Raw genomic sequence first — 23,181 nt, forward strand, 5'->3', positions numbered from 1 at the left:
TAAGTGGGTTTTATTGGGTTTTTGGTGAAATTAAAGGCCCAATAGCATTATGGTAATTATGGGCAAATGAAAATTTTGTAACTAATCATATCTTCTCCACTTAGGGTTGGATTTTTTTTTTTTTTTTTGTGACCCTTTGAAGAGAAAAATAGCAGCAGTCGTCTGGGTTGGAAAACAGAGTGCAGTCATCGGTAAGAACACAAAAACCGTGAAAAAGAGAAGCGGCAACCGTCCGGAGCGGGTATCATCCGACCGTGGGTCTGTCAGTAGGCGTGTGTCCGCGGCGTGAGCGTGGGTGACGGGTAGGAGTTCGCTGATCTGAGCAAGCGATGGGTTCTGGTTCGGCGACGTGGGTTTGTGTCTATCGGCTTCGCAGGCTGTTGTCGGTGCGCGTGAGTTCCGATTCCGGTTCGCAGTGCTATCACTGATCAGTTCCGGTGGGTTCTGGCGAGTGCTGGGTTCGGCATGGGCTCGCCGGTTGTCAGTGACAGAGGATGTGAAACCCGAATTTCTATGTTCCCTACTTAAGCAAGTAATTAAGGGATTAACTAGGTGAAAGTTAAATCGTATGTTGAAGGGAAGGAAATTTCTAAATGTTGAATAGATTTTCCTTGAGTAGCTTTGAGTTAAGCTTTAATTGATGAAAATTGACTAAGTGTTGGATTAGGCATTGCTATGCGTTGGCATAAGATCTTGGAAAGATTACTTGGGCAAATGGAGAATTTGAAGTGGGAGTGACACATGCCTTGGATGTTAGACAAACACATTAGGCTCAATGGATGCGTTGGTAGTGGTATGCAGCTGAAGGAAGAAAGTTGAAGTGATGCATTGGAAGGTTGGATGGCACGAGGGTCGGCTGTGCAAAAGGCATATAGACACAAGGGTAGACGAGGACGCGGGCAAGGCATGCGCTGGAGGGTGGCATGCGTCGAGCGGCCGAGCGAGCCCTACGAACGATGCTAAGTTGCCGTGCCAAGCGATGCGTCGATGCCAAGCTGCCATGCTAAGCAATGCGTCGATGCCAAGCTACCGGCCAAGTGACTCATGCGAGCAATGCGTTGATGACGAGCGAGCCATGTGATTGATGCTAAGCCTATGCATTGGAGCCGTGTGACCTTGCGATGCGTTGGAGGTTGGTGATGGCTTGCACGAGGGATGCGTTGGACATAGGCCATGCGATGGGCTAGGTTGGACGCATAGTGTTGGCTCTTGCGATGGTTAAGGGTTGCGATGGTGCTATGTTGGAAATCAAGGGAAACAAAGTTATGCGTTGGAGTCATACTACATTGAGGACCTATTATGCGTTCTTGAGTACACTATGCGTTATTATCTAAGGCTAGTTGTATGCATTGAGAATCACCCTAGTGAACGCATATTGAAGGGAATGAACGCATAAGAAAGCTGAGCTCATATGGAAGACGTCATCCTAATATGTGGCTTGTTGAGAAGGAATCTTTAGCCTTAAGGATTTGAGGTGGAGGCATGAGGAGACATGCAAAAATTGGTCTCATGCATTAGTAATGTAGAAGAAGGACACCCAATATTGCATGGATCAAACCTTGCGTTGGTACACACCTCAAGCAAGAGGTGGAAGGGGCTGGAGGTTGGCAATCTCTAATGGTAACACTTGGAGGAGGAGGTGTCGATCTTGGAGAGCCTTTAGACGCCTATAAATAGGGCTAAGGACTTCAGATGAGGACTCAATTCTCTTCAAAGAATATAAAGAAAAGTGTATTGGGAGGAGACTATGCGTTGATGGTAAGACCATGCGTTGGTCAAGAGATTCCAAGAGGGGAGATGCTGTCAGACAGAAAGGTCAGAAAGTAGCATCAAATTGAGAAGAGGAGTTTTCCCAGAATACTCGTGCGTTTGATGTGATTCTAAAGCCATCTGAAAGATAAAAGAGTCTAGTTTGTATGGTGGGGCTTCTGGAGAAGAAGCTCCAAAGAATCGGGCTTGAGAAGAAGGACAAGACCGAGGGGTCTAGCTATCAGGTAAGCTGGGCCAGTCTTGATTTTTTTATGTTTCCGGCCAAACCACGAGAAGTTATGAGCTAAGATTTTGAGGTAAGCTTACTGAGACATTTTAGAGAATATTCGTAGAAGGAACTCGAGATAAAGTCTAGAACTATAAATAGTTTGAGCTTTAAATTGAATCTGGAATTTAGGGTTCAAAAGAGGCACCCGAGAAGACCAAGGAACTTCTAGAGAGAAAAATTCCTAAACGACCAAGGTGAGTGGTACTTTCCTTTAAGTCTTAAAGCATATCTTTTAGAGTAAATTGTATATGCTTAGGTTATGGATGAGTATCTAGCGTGAGAATGAGATTATGTGATCGGGATGGTCAGGGGGTCAATAGACCTAGTGCCTGAGCCTGTAAACAAAACCTCACGGGATGGTCAGGGGACACAAAAAATCTAGTTTCTAAGCCTATGGGAGGATCCTCGTATGGGATGGTCCTGGGCCGACGGGCCTAGCTTCTAAGTCCATAAGCGGGGAGCTATGTGCACATAGGAGACAGAGGGAACGTGTGTGTAGGTAGACAACATACTCATTCTAGTTAGTTATCAGTTTAACTATCTACCGTGTGCGTAGATAGAAGTTGAAACCAGACTCGTTCAAAGTTGAGATTTGAATGTAACCTCATATTTGTGATATGCTTGTTATTTATGAGTTGAAATAGATTCTAGAAGTTGCTTACCACTCACTGAGCTTTGTAAAAGCTTATTTTGTTATTTCATGTTTTTCTTCCCAAGTAGCGAAAGGTGAAGAGTTCCAGGGTGCTGCTAAGGTCAAGGTCTACCACATGCCACAGTTACACTTCCAGAGGGTTTTACAGTTGTTGTTGTAAACTTCGTATTTAAGTCTTGGAGTTGTATAAACGTTATATTATTGTAATAAAATGGGCCTACTTAATCAGTTGTTATTTGCCTCCTTGACTTAATCAGTTGGTAGTTGATTTTATACATTGGTATCAAAGTTATTTCCGCAAGAGTTACTAGGCAGTAAATGTCAACAAAAGGGTTGATAATTGCTGCAGTCACGCCCTTTCTCAGGCTCGGAGGGTAGTTTGGGGCGGGGTGTGACAGAGGAGCACGCGCGGGTCTGCACGTAGTTCGTCGGTCAGAGGCAGTAGTGCATGGTTTTGGGCTGTTTGTTTTGCAACGGGTTGTTCTCGGTTTCAGAGACGACGTCTTGTGCAGATCTCTCGGTATCAGTGGATATTAAAATTACAGATTGGTGATTATTGTTGATTATTTCTTATTGCTCATAATAAAATTAATTCAAGCTGGTTCTCAAAGTGGATGTAGACCAAACTGGTCGAACCACTATATATCTTGGTGTTCGTTCTTTACTGCTTTCGATTTATTCTGCTGATTGTTTGCGTTCTATTTGGTTATCTAAGTTAGGTTCAAAAACTCTCACAAGTGGTACCAGAGCTCCAGTCGATCCAAGTAGTGTGTGTGGTAGTGTACTGGCATATTCTTTGTTTAGGATATTTTTTGTTGGGTTTAATTTGACAGATGGCTTCGATGTCTACACGGTTCGAAGTTGTTAAATTTGATCGGAAAGGTGATTTCGGGTTATGGAGAAAAAAGATTAGGGCTATTATGGTACAACAAAAGGTAGCCAAAATCTTAAACGAAAATGACCTTTCACTAACAATTACAGAAGTTGAAAAAAGAGATATGGATGAGTTGGCCTATTCGACGATAATTATGTATCTGTCAGATGGAGTGCTTAGGCTAATAGATGAGGCCACTACTACTACAACGGAGTTATGGAAGAAATTAAAATGTCTTTATTTGACTAAGTCCTTGCCAAATAAATTATATCTAAAAGAGAAATTCTTTGGATATAAGATGGACTCTAGTAAAGGCTTAGAAGAGAACCTATATGAATTCCAGAAGATTATAATTGATCTCAATAACATCGATGAGAAGATGCCGGATGAAAATCAAGCAGTTATTCTTCTAAATTCTTTGCCTGAATCGTATCGAGAAGTTAAGGCAACTATTAAATATGAACAGGATTCATTGTCCATGGATATAGTGCTGGATGCCTTAAGAACGAGAAACCTCGAGATTAAAAAGGAACGCAAGGATGGAGAGTTACTCATGGCCAGAGGTAGAAGAGAGAAAAAGAACGGAAAAAGAAAAGAGTCGAGATCCAGGTCAAAATCAAAGGAAAAAACCAAAAAGTGTTTCCTATGTCATAAAGAAAGACACTTTAGGAAAAATTGCCCTTTGAATAAGAGCAAGGAAGCATCAAGTAGCAAGCATGCAGGGGATTCTAGTGCAGTAAATGTTACTGATGGGTATGATTCAACAGAGGTCTTGATGGTGTCCGGGACATTCAGAATGCTTGGATCATGGATTCAGGGTGCACGTTTCACATGATTCCTAATCGGGATTTCTTGATTGACTTTTAGGAAAATGATGGGGATCAGTTTTGCTTGGTGATAATGTTGCTTGTGATGTAAAAGGAATTGGGTCAGTTCGAATTGCAACACATGATGAAATGATCAGAATTCTTACAAATATAAGGTATATTCCAGAACTCAAACGAAATCTAATTTCTTTGGGTGAATTAGATAGAACAGATTATTCCTATAAGTCTGAAAATAGAGTTATGAAGTTTATCAAGGGTTCTTTGGTTAAGCTGAAGGGGACCTTGAGGAATGATCTTTATGCGTCGGATGGTACTGTAGTTTCAGGTAGTGCTGCTGTTGCATCTGGGAAAGAAACAGACAAGTCTATGTTATGGCATAACAGACTAGCTCATGTGAGTGAATGAGGTCTTCAAGCTCTTTCACAACAAGGTTTGCTTGGAGGAATTAAAGACATTAAACTCCCATTTTGCGAACATTGCATAATGGGAAAGTTTACCAGGGTGAAGTTTAGGAAAGGGAAGCATTCTACCAAAGGAATTTTGGATTATGTTCATTCAGATTTGTGGGGTCCTACAAAGATACCTTCTATGGGAGGTTCGAGATACTTCATGTCGATTGATGATTTTTCAAGGAAGGTGTGGATGTACCCACTGAAACAGAAGAATGAAGCTTTTGGGAAATTTTTTGAATGGAAAAGGCAGGTTGAGAACCAAACAGGCAAGAAGGTAAAGTATCTGATGATAGACAATGGTTTAGAATTTGTGAATCACAAATTTGATGAATTTTGCAAATATGAGGGAATTACGAGACATTTCACTGTTACGTACACTCACAACAGAATGGTTTAGCTGAGAGGTTCAACAGAACAATTATGGAGCGTACAATATGTCTCTTGACAAATGCTTCATTACCTTTGAAGTTTTGGGTGAAGCTGTCCAAATAGCCTGTTATCTTATTAATAAAAGTCTGTCTTCCGCTTTAGGCCTAAAGACTCCTCAAGAGATATGGACAGGAAAAGCTCCAAGTTTGGATCATTTCAGAGTGTTTGGATGTTCAACTTATGCTCATGTTAAGGAAGGGAAGCTGAATAAGAGGGCACTGAAATGTATGTTTATTGGCTATCCTCAGGGTGTTAAAGGATATAAACTTTGGTGCTTGGAATAAGGCAGAAATAAATGTATTATCAGCAGAGATGTAACCTTTAATGAAACAGAGATGCCATTTCGTGTCAAAGAGCAGCAGAAATAGCAGATAGTTGATCAGGTTGAGGCAGAGGTTAGAATTGATTCTAAAGCACGACCATCAGTTAGTTCAAGCGAATCCAGTGATCAGTCATTCAGTTCTGATGGTAGACAACCTCAACTGTAGAGGACTTTGATTGATGAGGGAGCTTTCGATGAAGAAAACTCAAGTAACAGTGACCTAAAGAACTATCAGTTTACACGTGACAGGCCTCAGCAGATGAGGCGGGCTCTTATGAGGTATGGTTATGTTGATGTAGTTGCTTATGCTCTTACTTGTGCAGTTGACAATATTAAAGCAGAGCCTCTTACTTTTAAGGAGGCTATTGTATCTGATTCGAAGGAACAATGGAAGGATGCTATGGAAGCAGAGTTGTTCTCGTTGTAGAAGAATCAAACATGGTCATTGGTTCCAGAGCCTCCTATTCAGAAACTCATTCAGTCAAAGTGGATTTATAAAATCAAGCCAGGTATAGGAGATGACAGCAAGCCTAGGTATAAGGCTAGACTGGTAGCCAAGGGCTACACTCAAAAGGAGGGAGTTGACTTTAATGAGATTTTCTCTCCGGTGGTGAGGCATTCGTCCATTCGATTAATTTTATCTATTGTTGTTCACTTTGATATGTTTGTTGAATAGATGACGTCACCACAGCTTTCCTTCATGGTGAATTGGAGAAAGTGATCTACATGGCTCAACCTAAGGACTATGAGGTGAAAGGAAAGTAAGACATGGTTTGAGTCTTCACAAGTCCATCTATGGACTGAAGCAATCGCCGAGACCGTGGTATATCAGGTTTGACACCTTTATTCTGAAGCAGGGGTTTCACAGGAGCTCATATGATGTCTGCGTGTACTGGAAACTATCTCAGAAAGGTACATATACTTATCTACTTCTGTATGTAGATGATATGATCTTGATGTCTAAGGATTATTCTGAAATCTGTGATCTCAAGAAACGATTGAGTAGTGAATTTGAGATGAAATATTTAGGTGAATCGAAAAGGATCCTAGGCATGGATGTGAAAAGAGATAGGGAGAATGGTTTGTTAACCATTTCACAGGAGAGTTATGTGCATAAACTGCTTGAGAAGTATAATATGTCTGGTTGTAAGGCAGTTTCGACACCCTTAGCATCTTAGGCTTTCTTTGTCTCAGTGTCCTATTACTGAACAAGAAAGATTAGAGATGGCTAATATTCCCTATTGTAATGCTGTTGGAAGTATTGCGTATTTGATGATTTGTACTAGGCCTGACTTGAGATATGTTATGGGTATGATAAGTAGGTTTATGTCAAATCTTGGGAAGGAGTATTGGAATGAAGTTAAATGGGTGCTTCGATATTTGAAAGGTAGTGCCAGTGTATCGTTGTGTTTTAGCAGGGATTGTGATAAATCAGCATTGTTGGAAGGCTTCACAGATGCAGATTACGCTGTAGACCTTGACAAAAGAAAGTCTCTATCAGGTCACATTTTTCGTTTGTTTAGGTAATGTGGTCAGTTGGAAGGTTGCTTTACATTCAATTGTTACTTTGTCTACTACTGAGTCAGAATATATTTCAATGGGTGAAGCGGTGAAAGAGGCAGTGTGGTTGAAAAGGATAGCTGGTGAGTTATTGTCGCAGGAGTTCATTCCTATCGTCCATTGTGATAGCCAGAGTACTATTCATCTTGCGAATAATCCATCTCATCATGAACGGTCTGAGCATATCAATGTCAAATTTCATTTTATCAGAGAAGTTGTGGCCTAGAAAGATGTTGAACTGGTCAAGATTCATACTGTTGAGAATTTGTCAGATATGTTAACCAAGATTCTTCCAATCCATAGGTTTAAATACCTATTAGATGGGTTGAATATTAAATCTGGATGATAGGAAGATTGAAGAATCGGCTTGACACTTAAATATGAGGGAGATTTGTAGAAAATAACAAGGTATTTAAGTGGGTTTTGTTGGGTTTTTGGTGAAATTAAAGGTCCAATGACATTTTGGTAATTATGGACAAATGACAATTTTGTAATTAATCATATCTTCTCCACTTAAGGCTGGATTTTTTTGTTGTGACCTTTTGAAGAGAAAAATAGCAGCAGTCGTTTGGGTTGGAAGACAGAGTGCAGCCGTCGGTGAGAACAAAAAAATCGTGAAAAGGAGAAGCGACAACCGTCCGGAGTGGGTATTGTCCGACCGTGGGTTTGTCGGTGGACGTGTGTTCGCGACGTGAGCATGGGTGACGGGTAGGAGTTTGCCGATCTGAGCAAGCTGTGGGTTTCGGTTAAGCGGTGTGGGTTTGTGTCCATCGGCTTCGCAGGCTATCGTCCGGTGCGTGTGAGTTCCAGTCTGGTTCGCAGTACTGTCGCCGGTCAGTTCCAGTGGGTTCTGGCGGGTGCTGGGTTCGGCGTGGGCTCGCCGGTTGTCAGTGACAGAGGGGCCCGCGCAAGTTTGCACATGGTTCGCCGGTCAGAGGCGGTAGTACACGGTTTTGGGCTGTTTGTTTTGTAGTGAGTTGTTCTCGATTTCAGAGACGACGTCTTGTGCAAATCTCTCGGTATCAGTGGATATTAAAATTATAGATTGGTGATTATTATTGATTATCTGTAATTGTAAATTCCTTATTGCTCATAATAAAATTAATTCAAGTTGGTTCTTAAAGTGGATGTAGACCAAACTGGTTGAACCACTATATATCTTGGTGTTCGTTCTTTACTTTGTTTGCATTCTGTTTGGCCATCTAAGTTAGGTTCAAAAACTCTCACAGTTATACAAAGTTGAAAGTCTGAAGACTTATACATTTATTTTTTTAAAAAATGTATATTGGACATAAGATTGAAAGTTAAAGAGATTATTTAATAATTTTTATAGTTTGTCTTAGAATGTATAACTTTTATTGTTAAATGACCATTTAGACACAAATTTTAAATTTTATGAACTAAATTGTTGTAATTGGATCCATGTGTAAAAAATTGGCTTATATATAAAATTTAATTTAAGATTGTTTTAAAAAAATCATGTTGAGATATTATACACGTAAAATGATAAAATGAAATTTTTCTGGCTTCACTCACAGAGAAAGTTTGGTAAAATTGTTCTACCAATTGTAGTCCTTCAAGCATATAAAGTAGTGCAAAGGTAAGCACAATAAACCTCTTCGTTGTGATTTATATTTATGAGAGTAACATCTGTAAATGTGTGATTTTTGTAATAGCTATTCCGGACTCCGTGTATCTACAAGAAACACAACTCTCAATATATGTATGATACACAGTTCGACGTATTTTGACTTCTAGACGTTAAGTTAGTAATAAATCTAATCGATATTGAGCTGCACAAAGTGCTTTTTCTATAGCGACAAAGTAATACTGCATTTGATAGAGTGGCGTGTCTCCTTATTTATACTCTTGAATGGTTTCTCGCTATCTTAACATCCTTATGCAGGCTCGATTTATGTTAGCAAGATGATCACCGAGATCGATTGTATAACCTAACACTTTCCAATGTTTCATTACCTCTTTTTGTGAGTTGAGTTGCGCCTCTACTCGATTATGAGAGTTTGAGATCTTCACCTTTTCCATTTAGATACTTGGGCTTGGCAACTTCATGAATTGTAAATTAAAATTTTTAACTATATTTCAAATGTAAGGTTTGAATTCGAATTTATATGTCTCGTAACAAATAATATTAAATTAAAAATATCATGTCACACAGCAACAATCATGCCTTAAATGCCTATATAGCTTTTAAAAGAACATATCTCATTATGCATAAGAACAAAGCAAAAATATTAATTTTGAAGAACTGACTTAGATTTTCCGCTGTGGGGATCTCCATGTTACTCAAGGCACTAACAGTTGATGACGTGGACCAATCCATAAACGAAGGAGTGGGTCGCACAGATGATTGGTGCAACGTGTCATAAATTCCGTCCAACAGCAAAACTACATATGGATTATCAATCGGCCAACCATGACACGTGTCGATATGTGAATGGGTAAAAGAAAATCTCTTTTGATTGGTCGGATGCCGTCACGTGGTGGCCAGATTTAAATTACGCAACCGTTGCCGAAAACAGTAAATTCACTTGGTGAATCCGCCACGTGTCCAACCTTGCACGTCACTTTCCATAAATATCGTACATTTAAAATGATTTTTTTATGAATTTTAATTTATTTTCTTTTTAAGATCCATCGTATCGTATCACCGCCCATGGAGTTCAGCATTTCAACGCTTGGAATCAGGAGCTGTTTCTATTAGTCGTTTGCATTACGACCACGTGTCATAAAATGACATCATGATTATACGCTGCCACGTGGAATGATGACAGGGCCTTGGACGGTGCCGTTTTTGTCTACCTTTCGCTTTCAGAGGTCCGACGACGTTGACGGCGGAGAGACAAAAGAAAGTGCTTTGGGATTTTGTTATTTTATATGTTCAATCAATTTCGGTCTTATATTTCATGTCTATGAATTGTAAATAACATAGAACATTGAAATTTCCTTTTTTTTTTTTAAGAAAAAAACATAGAACATTTGAAAAAGAAAATAGATAGCACTCTCTCATTTTCTAAATGGTATCTAATTCCCCCCTAAATTTTAAATTTTAGAAGGTGTTTAATAGATTTTTTTACTTTTAATTGGTCCATAAATTTTAAAATTTTAAAAGATATTTTAAAGAGTTCGAAAGGACATTTTGAACCTTTTTATGGTATATTTTTAAAAAATTTCAAAAGATAATAGAAATGTAGTTCCAATATATCCTTTTGAGATTTTTCAAAATCCAATATCATAATATTTTACACTATTGTTTACAAATATTTGTGTAATTTATCTATTAAAACAATAATGTTAGCTACTTCAAAACTAAAGTGTATTTTACTTTTGGTATAACAAGTGAGAGTATGAAGATTTAAACTTTTGAAAAATAATGATTGCATGTCAATTACTAAGTTATATTCCCGATTAAGATGTGTACTACTTTGAATTAAATTTGATCTTAAATTAAAAATATATTTTTCATTTTTAAGAAAAAGAAAATGAAAAAGTTAACTATACCTAGGTTCTAGTCCATTCGAGAGTTCCTTATCTTACTAAAGTTGGTTTCCCATTTAAAAGTCGTCTTCAAATATATCAAACCACATAAAATAGAACAACTTTCTAGTTCATTAAATTAGTTCTACCATTTTTCTATAGCAAATTGATTCTACTTCTTAAATACTCATAGTCTTCATTTGATACATGGTTCATTTCATTCAATCTTGACTTGACTTGACTTTTGTGTTGTATATTAAAAATTTTAAGAAATTATTGTTATATTTATTTTATTTTTTTTTATTTTTTTTTGCGAGTTATAATGGATGATGAAGACAATTAATTGATAACAGAAATATATAGTTTGGTTTCGGCTATATATATATATAATTTTTTTAGTATGATAGGTAGTTAAGGAGAATTAAGAATATCTGGAGCATATTAATTATTACTAGATTGGTTAATTTACTTTCAATTTCAATTTCAGTATATGTATAATTTACATTTTTTCCAGAATAATTGTTCAACAAATATGAAGATATGAAAATTACCTAACGATTTTCTACAAAATGCTGACGAAAGGTATAATTTGTACTAAATTAAACGATCAACCTCATGAAAAAGAATAGATATTGTAATTGTTGGGCAATTTTTATAAGATATAAAGTTCATTTCACAGTGTCAAAACCGTTTTTGTGATTGAATATAAAGGTATATTTACTTTTATGATAAATTTGAACAAATAATATTTATTGTTATGGTTGGTAATGAAGAGGCATATATTTACAACCATGATTTTGTAGATAGCAATTTTTGTTCTCGTCATATCACCATGGTAAAAGTTTGATTTAGATTATATTTTTTTCAGGTAAATATCAATTTATATCCTTTAGGAGTTCTATCAATTTATATCTCTAAATTTTGGAAGTTCTATCAATTAAAACCCTAAAATTTGAGGTTGTATCAATTTAACTAAACTTTTGGAGTTATATAATTTAAACCAAATTAATAATTGTATTAATTTAAACCCTGAACTTTTATAAGTGTATTAATTTAAACATGAACTTTCATAAATATATCAATTTAAACCTGAACTTTCATAAATATATCAATTTAAACACTAAACTTTCATAAGTGTGTCCAAATAAAGCATAATGAAGAGTTTATGTTAATACAATTACGACACACATAATGGAGGGTTTAAATTGACACGCTTATAATAATTCAAGGTTTGAATTGATATAGTTTGGGGTTTACATTGATACAACTTCCAAAGTTTAGGGTTTAAATTGATACAATTATTAGCTTAGAGTTTAGTTTGATACAACACCCAAAGTTAAGGGGTATAAATCGATATTTTCTTTTTTCTTTTCTTGTCTTTTTTTTTTTTTTTTTCCTAATCTGGAATGGTTTAATTACAAGGGTTGATTCCTTCTTAACCATTCATTTGCTAAACAAACTATACAATCCAGTTGAAATGCCCTTCTAATAATTCAATATGATTAATTTACTTCAATTTGCAAAGCAACCTTTGTTGAAGCATCCAGTTCTAATCACATACAACAAACAAATATTAAAAGAAATGTTTTAAAAAATAAGTAAGCAATATGAAATGTACAAAAATATAAAAAATTTGTCACGTGACAAATTATGATTGAATAATGTGAAATGTACAAAAATATAAATATTGTCTAGGATAGACCTAAGTATTTTTTTTTTTAAAATGTTCCTTCCTATCTTGATAATTCCAGGATACATATTGATCATATATAATTTATAGAGAGTAATTAATATTATCATCATAATGTCACCAACTAATAAAAATTTTCACATTTTGAACAATACAATGGTAAAAGTTTGATTTAAGATTATATATTACTATATTTGGAATTATTTTACTCTCAAGTATTGTCTCTTCTCAACCAATATGTCAAACAAACTATACACTATAATTTTAGTTAAATCTCCATCCTGATTAGTTTTGGATAAGGCTTATCCGTTTTTCAAGCTAGCTTGAATTCAACAATAAAGTTTTATGTCTGTTCAAACTGAGCGTGCAGCTAATTTGGAATTGTTCCTTTAATTAAGCTAAGTCCAAAATTTAGTTTAAAATTCATTTATCATGATTATCATTTTGACAATTCAATGAAAACTGTACTAGCATAAACTATATATCAGTATAGAATTGCTAATACATACTATATGACAATTGAATTATATATATTTGATTTAATTAGAAAAAAACACAAAAATAATCCTATATTATTAAATATTTTAATCTCTATTAATATTTTTTTTTATAAATTGTGAAAACTATATTTATAGCATATTTTTAAATAAAAAATACTTAAAACAATAAAATAATAGATTTATTCGAAATATGAAGAATAAATTTAATATTTATTAAAAGAATTAATATTAAAATTAAACCATTAAAAATATATATATTAAAATAGAACATAATTTAAAATAGAAAATAACCTTTTCAACAAAATTATCAAAGTCCACTCCAAATTCCAAATGGGTGTTGATTAAAGAGAAAATTTTTAGTACTATATTTTTTCATATCAGAATGAGCATTGATTGGTCAGAATGAGTTTTCCAACTAAATTATTATTTAACTAACTATAGTCGATTTAATAAATATTCAAATTGATCTTGACCATCGAGCAGTAAAGTCGATCGATTTGATCGATTTTATACTTTATTTTTTTTGAAAATTTTCAATTTGGAATTTCTCAAATCGATATCGACCGATCCTCTCCTTTTCGATGGTCGGTCAATTCAATTTTTCGATCTATCATGTTTATCTTTATCTCATACTACTTCTCTTTATTGCATACCATAAAAGTAACATTTAGAATTAAGTAAACTCCATTAAATAAATGAATAGTAAATTAATAAATTATTTAACGAGGTATCAAATGCATATTACAATAGTCTAAATGAAGCAAATGGTTTTTATATTGGATATTACGTGAGAAGCGCGTATAGCGGCGCGTGCATCTCAATCATTCACCAATAGCGAAATGAAAGGGAGAAGTTGCATTACGGCGAGGAAACTAATTAATGCGATCGGCGTTTCATTTCGTCGGCGAGTCCAACTACGCATCGTACGCTTTTCCGGCGCTAGCGACAGCTAATCGTGCCGAGTTTTCTGAGGTTGGTTGAATTGAGTCGCCGTGAGGATTTTTTTTTCTTTAATTTCCTTGTTTGTCGTGGCCTATTTAAATTTTAACTGCTACGTGCATTTTTCTCAATATCTCCTTATAAATGTAATGTGTCGTTTTGTGAAGCTTCAATTATTTGTTTGATGTTGTTCTCTTTTTTGTAATGTTCCAAATTCCATCCATCAGTTTTATTATTGTGAAATTATTCCCTTCATTAAATTAAATGCCCACGTACTTCCTTCCTTTGTATATTATTATTATTATTACATATTTGAAGTACATTTCCCAGTGTAAACAAAAATTTAAAAAATAAATTTGATGGTTCTAGCCATTAAAACTAGACTCTTTGTTAGAATTTTGATTTTAATAAATTATAGAAAATGTCCCAATCTAATAGATAGTATCAAAATTTCATTTTTTAGTTTTCTATTTATTTTTGAAAGAATTATAGGATAATTTTTCACTGGAACCGATTTTGGGATAAAAAATAATTTAGTTAAGAAATTTTAAATGGAATTGAGTAAATTAGGTATAAATTACCGATGGATGGTCTAAATTGGTTTGTGTGAAACCATTGTGAAAATTGTAATTAGCTTAACCCAATAAACAGATACTTGATTACACAAAATTAATTTAAAATTCTCTTACACAAAATTACAATGTGGACAAAAAATTAATTAATTATAATTAGTTTAACCAACACTAAAAAGTATTAAAATTCTTGTATAATCATGTATAACGCATGTAATATCGATTCCAATACAAGTTAAACTAGAAGGTATTCCATACACATTGTTGATAGAGTATGTGTACATATAAATCTCTATATATTTATAAGATTTAATTTAAAATTCATCACATTTCTCTTTTTAACTTTATTTATGTGTATTGTTTTATTGTTGTTCACATACTCTATTTATGTGGCTCACATAAGTAACAGATAATAAAAAGAAAAAAACTCTATTTCATTCCAAGTTTTATCATTTTATTTGGTTGTTAAATGTTATCCAGACAGACATCGCATTAAAGTGTATTTGGAATGCATTTTAAAGTGTTAGATTTAAAAAATAAACCATTTTGAAAAAATTAGAGTATTTGGCGACCACTCAAAATAGTTTTTTAAATATATTTTTAACAATTAAATATGTTTAAATAAAATTAAATTTCTTGAAAAATACTATTTTTTCAAGTCAATCTGAACCGACTCTTAATATATTTAAATAATCTATTATTATTTTACGTAGATTATATCAAACATCATTATTGTCGACCAACATTATTCCTCCAACAAATTTCATTGATATTACCAAAATTTTAGTTAAGTGTTTAAAAAACGAAGTAGGTAACAATTAAAGAAATCCTTTGTCCGGATAAAGGACTAGTGACGAATGGTAAGCAATATCATATATCTTGTATCGTACGTACAAATTGCAATTTAAAATTAGAATAATTAATTAAATTTAAAAACTAGGGATACTAAATATCGGTGGGCTTATTTTAACACTATTCTTTTGTTGTCTTTCAATGTAACCAATGGTTTGGAATTCTGTAGTGGAGGAAGATGCAAGTTTTGTTTTGTTTTATTTTATTTTATTTATTTTTTTTCAAATATAAATGATAAATGCATTAATCTTTAAGGTTACTTAATCAAATTTCTAGAACATTCTGATTGGGCTCTGTTTAAACGTCAAACATGAAAGGTTTAGATATGCCTGTAATCGTATTATACTAATTCTCTTAATGGTCTGTCCTTTAGTCAATCTATCGAGTCGATTCCACATCATTTTCTTTTCTATCAAATATCATATTTAGGATTCATGCCATTTAAACTAATTGATAAAAGAAAAAGTAATCTTTTCATCGTATAAAGATTGTGACGGTGAGATCATCTCATCTGGTTAATGTGAGATTCTTAATATACTCCTCTTAAGATGGACGATGGACTGCACTTAATCTAGTGTTCTCTATTTTTTAATATAGTTAAAAAAATTTACCACGTAACATGGTTTTATTGTCGCACCCAAGTTCTTTTTCCTTTTGAGATAACGTGTCTCTTCTTGAGTTCACTTCTTTTGAATCGAATCTTGTAGATCAAATATTTTTTTGGGTTTTATAGACTTTGATGTCATATTAGATAAACATGATGTCTAACTTTAAAATTAATTATTAGAGGTCTCTCCATTTATTCAACCATTTTTTTAGAACGTAAAATTGTGATGCCATGTAACATATATTTGTATGATTAGTTTGAATAATTTTGACTAATGGATGGATTTGGGACGGGGATAACTTTTACTCAAATAGTTTACAAGGACATACGGGAGAGAAATTTAACCCTTAAGATTAGAAAACCTATCCCTATAATTGATATAGTAACATAAGGTGTTGACTAATGGATGTAAATAGTTTCCTCCATCTCGTAATGTTGTATTCAAACAGTTTATACTAATAAATCATTTTTAAAAAGCGATGGTTTTAACCCAACAAACAACATTTAATTTGAATTATTTTCGTATAAAATTAAATTTTATTTAAGAAGAAAAAAAACTTAAGTTTTAGGTTTAAATGCAATTCTTTGGTCTTTGAATTTCGGGTTTTAGTTCATTTTGGTTTCTATACTTTAAATTTTGGTTCATTTTAGTCTTTGTACTTTCAAAATGTTTATTTTTGTCCCCATACTTTCAACTTCGATTCATTTGAGTCTTAAATTTTCAAAAGGTGTCCATTTTAATCCCAAGAAATAAATAAAACTGAAAAATAAAGGACCAAAGATGGTTAATTTTTCAAAGTACCAAGATTAAAATGAACATTTTGATAATACAAATACCAAAATAAATCAAAGTTTTTGTATAGAGACCAACAAGAATACTTTCAAAGTATAGAAACAAAGTGAACTAAAATTCAAAATATATGGATCAAAGTAGTATTTAGACCTAAATTTGATTTATTATATAGTTTTGAAGTCAAATGAAGTATTGAGTAATGGTTCACTTGAGGATACTTCTTAAAATTAGATACTCAAATGTACAATTGACAAAAGTTAATAAAAATAATGTCACCTTTTTTTAGTACAAAAGATGGAATGAAACTTGTCTTTTGGGGCAGTTTGGAGCCCAACATGAGATGATATATTATCACATTCTAGTGTTTGGAGGTCTATTATCCTATCTCACCGATTTTAATTGTCTGTTGGCCCATTTTTGGAACATGTTTTGTATCTCACCGTCATTTTCCTCCTGTGTGTATCATATATCATCTCAATGTTTGAACATACTCGATCATACTCGATCGTTCATACTCGATTAGAATTCTCCAGACATCATAACTCCGCACATATTATATTATCTCAGCGCCCCAAATAGTTAAGTTATAGTGGTTTTGGTAAAATCAAAATTTTATAGTACAACAAATATAACTATAAGATTTGAAGCTCGGATCTTAAATAAAAATATATATACTAGTTTTCGTTGAGTCACGCTCACGGTGAAATGTTAGAAAATTATAACTTTTTCCTTCATTTTTCAATCTTACTCATGTAAGTTGAGAGCGAGCTCTCTAAAAAAGAGTGTTTTATTTGTCATACGATTAAAAATAAGCTATTTTATTATAATCTTAGAGTGACTATTTATAATCTTCCTTCCAAAATTCTAATAAATTTAAATGTTGATTCAAATATATTAATTATCTTATAATTATTCTTAGCCATTTATGTCCACCATTTCATCTTACGTAATATATTGATAAATATATAACAATTATAATAATTCAACAATGAAGGAAAAAGAAAAAAGAAAAAAGAAAAAAGAAATAAGTAAATGGGTTTGGTGGGATAAGCACCAATGTTGCATTCCAGTGCTAGCAGCCCTTAGCACTTAACCCCTGCAGTGATATTTAATAGCTTTTTTTGCATTTTAAGAATTAATTAAAAATGAAAAAATTGACGACAAGAAGATTGTTTTTTTTTTTTTTTAATATCGGTATGGTCCGAGACAATTTACGCACCATGAATTGAACATTTGATCTTTTAATTATTTATTGAGACTATATCTTCTTTTTACCACTAGGTCAATTGATGATAGTTGACGATAATAAGATGTTAAATCACTAATCATTGACTATATAATATGAATGGTTAGCAATTATAATTAACTTGGTCTTTTCATATATTTTTAAACCATATCTTTTTTCTCCAAAGGTGTTAGATTAAATTCGAGGGATAGAAAATCAAATTTTTAACTCTGATCTCAAAGTTAATAGTACAAACACTATATCAGTTGAGTTGAACTCTTCTTAATATTTTTAATCTATATCTGATATAGTAAAAAGTATCCGATAAACATAAAATATAATACAATTTATTCGACTCGAATAAATTGAACTTGATGAGACATTTTTCTCCAATATGAAGATAAATATCATTCAACCAAATAGTTGGAATGAGAAGAGAATTATGATAAATATCTATGATTTAATAAAAAAAAAAAACTGATTTTTTTTCCTTCTTACTTTTTTTGAAGTAAATTGTAAAAGTTAACATCAACGTGTATACATTGAGATGGCTATTTTGGCAAACTATCGGTCATCCATTCGAATAAAAAATAGCATGTTTAGATTTTTACTTTAAAAAATTAGTATTTAAAAAATAGGTTTTGTGGATTCATCTCGGACGAGATTGACCACGAGATTTTAGTTAAAAAAATCAACTTTTTCTAACTTATCGATTGTTTGAAGCTTTCTCGATCATCTACACCGAGATTATGTGCATCTCGGTGTCAATCTCGAGCAAAGTAGTACTGAATTTCCTTATATTTGAGCTTTTTCGGTAAAATTTCGGACATAATTAACACAAAAATTCATATATTTGAGCATTCTCAGTGAAATTTCAGATTGAAATTAAAATCTATATATATTTCAAATCTTATCCAATTTTTTTAAAAAAATTGATTTTTCCCAAAATTAAAAATATTGAATCAATTTGAAAATTCTATTTTGATAATTGGAAAATTCATCTGGAATTTTGAAAATTTTTATAATTGTAAAAACATAAATTATACTAACAATTTGAAAAACTACAAAATAATTTGATATAATATTTAGTAAACATAACCGAATTTAGAAAAAAGTTGAAAATAATATAAGATTTCGAAAGATTACATAAAAAAAAATCAACAAATCTTCGTGTGTAATCCGGTGAGCTATACCGAAAAACCCAAAACAATGATAAAATAGAAAAAGATGATTTTTTAACCAATTGTCGATGATCGATCTCGTCTAAGATAGATCGAGAAAAACTATTTTTATGAATTTTAAAAAAACGTACTAGTTTTGGAAGATAAAAACCTAAATATGCTATGCTATTTATGATAATTTCTCACTCAAATATATCCTAAAACACACAATTTAAAGAAAGTGAATATTGAAAAATTCACGGCTAACTATATACATGCTCAAATCACACCATCAAACAATCAATTTTAATACACCATTCAACTCTTAATGTTTGGATTTTGTTTTCAATAAATCTTTGAAGTAAGTCTGACAACCATTTTGTTTTTAAAAATTAAGTCCATAGACATTACTTCCACTTCTAAATTTATTATTTTGTTATCAACTTTTCATCAATGATTTAAAAAATCAAGCCAAATTTTGAGAACTAAAAAAAAAAAAAATTTTAAAAAGTTGTTTTTGTTTTTAGAATTTAACTAAAAATTCAACCATTATACAAAATGCAATTTATTGTAAGAAATGTGAATAAAATATGCTTAATTTTAAAAAATCAAAAATAAAAAATGACATAATTACCCGACGGGTCTAAATAATTATTACAATCAAACTTAAATTCTCTAAAACAATTTTCTGCTTTTGTAAATTGAGCTGATGGTTAAAGACTGTTGTTTCTAAATTATATAAAGTTAAAACATTGTGTTAATTTGTAACAATTTTACAGTTCTGTAGTTTATTGATTTGTACATTTTGCAAAATTTAAGAACTTAAATAAAAAGAAAAAATTGTAAGTCTAAGAAGATGAATATTTTTTTTTTCACATCTAGCGGATGAAGATTCGAATCTTTTATTTTTTTGATCGATAGTTCATATTTTATGCTAATTGAATTATATAGGATGGATAAATTAAATTAAAAGTAAGATGGCGGTTTTTCAATTTTTACTTAAACAAGATATCTAAATATTTGTATGTATAATATTTACTAAAACTATTTAAAAAAGAACAATTTTAACATATTTACATACCTTCAATAAAACATCAACCTAGTTCAATTGACACAAAAATTATATTATTAATAGTAGAATTAGAAGTTCGATTTCTCTACTCACAAACATGGTAGAAAAGATCATTAAATATCGACAATTACCAACTTAGAAACAAAATTAAGAAGTATAAGTTTATCCATCCACATTCCACAAAGATTCAACATAATTCAAAAGAAAAAAAAGAAAAAAAAAACCCTTCCATTTTCAATATGGAAATTAAACCTTGCTCACAAAAAGAAGAAGATGAACCGACAATATCTTTTAAATGTTGGAATCCGACATTAGATAATTCAAAAGATCACACTTCAAATTATTTCTCTAATTATAATTGATTTCGAGATAGAATCCTATATCATAGAATGTGGTATCAAAAAATTTGCTTTAATAATAGTGAAGTAACAGAAGACACCCTTGTATATTTGTGCAAAACTTTCAATTAACTTTGGTGTATTTAAATTGACAGGTCATTGTTCATCAAACATTAATTCTCGTATATTCCAAATTTTGAAGTCTTCGATAAATATATTTAATTAAATATCAATGTCCAAATAATATTTTATGATTATTATTTTAAAACAACTTTATTATTATTATTATTTTAAAAAAAAAAAACTTTGAATGTTAATTAAAATGACAGATAATTTATGAATTATAAAATGCCATGGTTTTGGAAGATAAGATAAAAAATTAATATACAAATTAAACGCCGCGATGGCTTTTCCAAGAAGGTGAGAGCTAATTGTATATTAATATCTGCAATTATGGGACGTAAGATTCATTAACTCTAAAATATCCAACTAACCAAATAAATAAACAAATGAGGAGTGGCCATATTGTTGCTCAAATATTTTTATAATAAAATGTTGTGTTTATTATCAAATCCTATACTGTAATATTTGGAAGATTTCACAAAAATGACACTTCTACTTTTTAAAAAAATAATAATTGATTTACAATTTTATTTTAAATTCAAATACTTTCACTTTCAGTTCAAAATTTATTAATTTATTATTGCTATTATTATAAACGCGTTAATTATAACATTAAGATTTTAATTTAATTAAACATAGATTACTTTTAAAAATAAACTACAAAAGTTTAATAAAATAAACAAAATATGTTACAAAACTACCCTAACCTAAGCCTCATTTGTTAATTATTTGGTTTTTAGTCTTTAATTTTTAAAATTAAGCTTATTTCATCCATATTTCTTACAATGATAAGCATTTTTTTAAGAAATGTTGAATTCTTAGCCAAATTCCAAAAACAAAATTTTTTTTTGAAAGCACAAAAACAAAAAACTGGTTATCAAACGAGGCATAAACTAACACATTCTTGCAAAATTAGATTTTTTTAGTACTAAAAATGAAAATTTGAATATCTAATTTTAAGAGGAGTAGATGTAGTTAATTGTTAAACTATACTTTATGTGGGCACATAAAAATATATTTATAACTAGACTTACATATATAGTCTTAGAAAATGGACAAATTAAAGACAATAATCACTAAATTCTAATCATCTGGAGTCCTCTCCTTTGACCGAGTCACTTAGTCACCTCGACTAAAAGGACCACAAACTTTGATAGGAGAATTCAAAGCATTTAAGATGATAATTTCAAAATCTACTTCTAATGCTATTCCAAATCCCTAAAAAATCACTCTTTAGATTAGATTTAAGCCAAACACGAGTGATCAAACATAGAAATTCTAGAAACTTTGCAATTCCATAGATCTAAAATGCTATGAATCTAATTGGAAAGAAAAGAACTCTCTATCAATTCTCTTTTTAATAGTAGAGGCCAAATCGAATCAAAGAAATAGAGAATAGAAAAGAAAGTATTTGTCTTTAATTAAATAAAAATTTGAATTATAAAATGAATTAATCATTTAAGTAAAAAGAAATGTAAAAAATAACTAACGTTGATATGGTGGGACCATTTATTAGTCCAAAAAGTTATTGGGGCACACCAACATCGGTCTTGATTTATAAGCATGTGGGTGCAGTCAGCGATGAAACCAAAATAATAACTTCCAGAGTCTACTGTGATGGAAGAGCAAAAAGCATGTAATCTTTTTTAATTTCAAAGTTGATTCAAATGCAACATAACTTTCTTTTTTAATATTCAAGTTAAATTATTTATTACAATATAATATGTCGACACAAGTCAACCCTTATTTATTTTTTTTTTGGAGAAAATAATTATTCAATTCCTATCAATCATGGGGAATTTAAAAGCTAATTATTACTACAAGTTAGGAGAAAAAAAAGGTCAGATAACAGATTTAGTCCTAAAGATGTAATTAATTAAAGAATTAGCAGTAATTCATCTTTTTAGTGGTAATTAAGAAAGTCAGATAATCCTATCCATGTCTATTAGTGTCTTTCAGTTGTAAATAGTTTGACATTTTTTCTATCTGTAAAAAATTTTCTTAAAATTATTTTAAAAATGATTAAAAACATGTTTTTTAGAGTGGTTTTCAACGTGATAAAAATGATTCCAACATTTTTAAAATCTCACGTTAAAAAAAAGTCAATAAAGTAATTGTCATATTGTGGTTGTAACAACTCTCTAAATCAATGGTAAAAATCACGAAATGCTAAAATCACTTTTTTCCTCTAAATAACTGTTTTGAAACATGTTTTAATAATTAATTTTGATGGTATGAAATCGTATTTAAAAGTATAAAGTCGAATATTAATTAATTTTAAATCATTAAAAGTACATTATGGAAATAACAGAAGCACTTTAGCAATTTCAAAACTACTTTCGAACACGTCAATAAGGGTATGTTTGAGACTGATACTTAAATAGTTAAAAACACTTGTCATTTTCAAAATACTCTAAAACATGTTTTTAATCATCAAAAACCAATTTTAATGATATAAAAATTACATTTAAAACGGTAAAATTACATATTAAATTAATTTCGAGGGATTAAATGATTGTTTCAGAGTAACTTTGAATATGACAAAAGTAATTTTAAAAATTTCAAAATCATTCCTAAGCATGCACTAAGATAGTATCATATTGTAGTAGCAACAACTCTCTAAATCATGGTTAAAAATAATAATTTTGTTTATTTTTTAAT

Source organism: Benincasa hispida, chromosome 8 (assembly GCF_027475165.1).
Source record: "Benincasa hispida cultivar pf3 chromosome 8, pf3_genome.v1.1, whole genome shotgun sequence".
Lineage (NCBI taxonomy): Eukaryota > Viridiplantae > Streptophyta > Magnoliopsida > Cucurbitales > Cucurbitaceae > Benincasa > Benincasa hispida.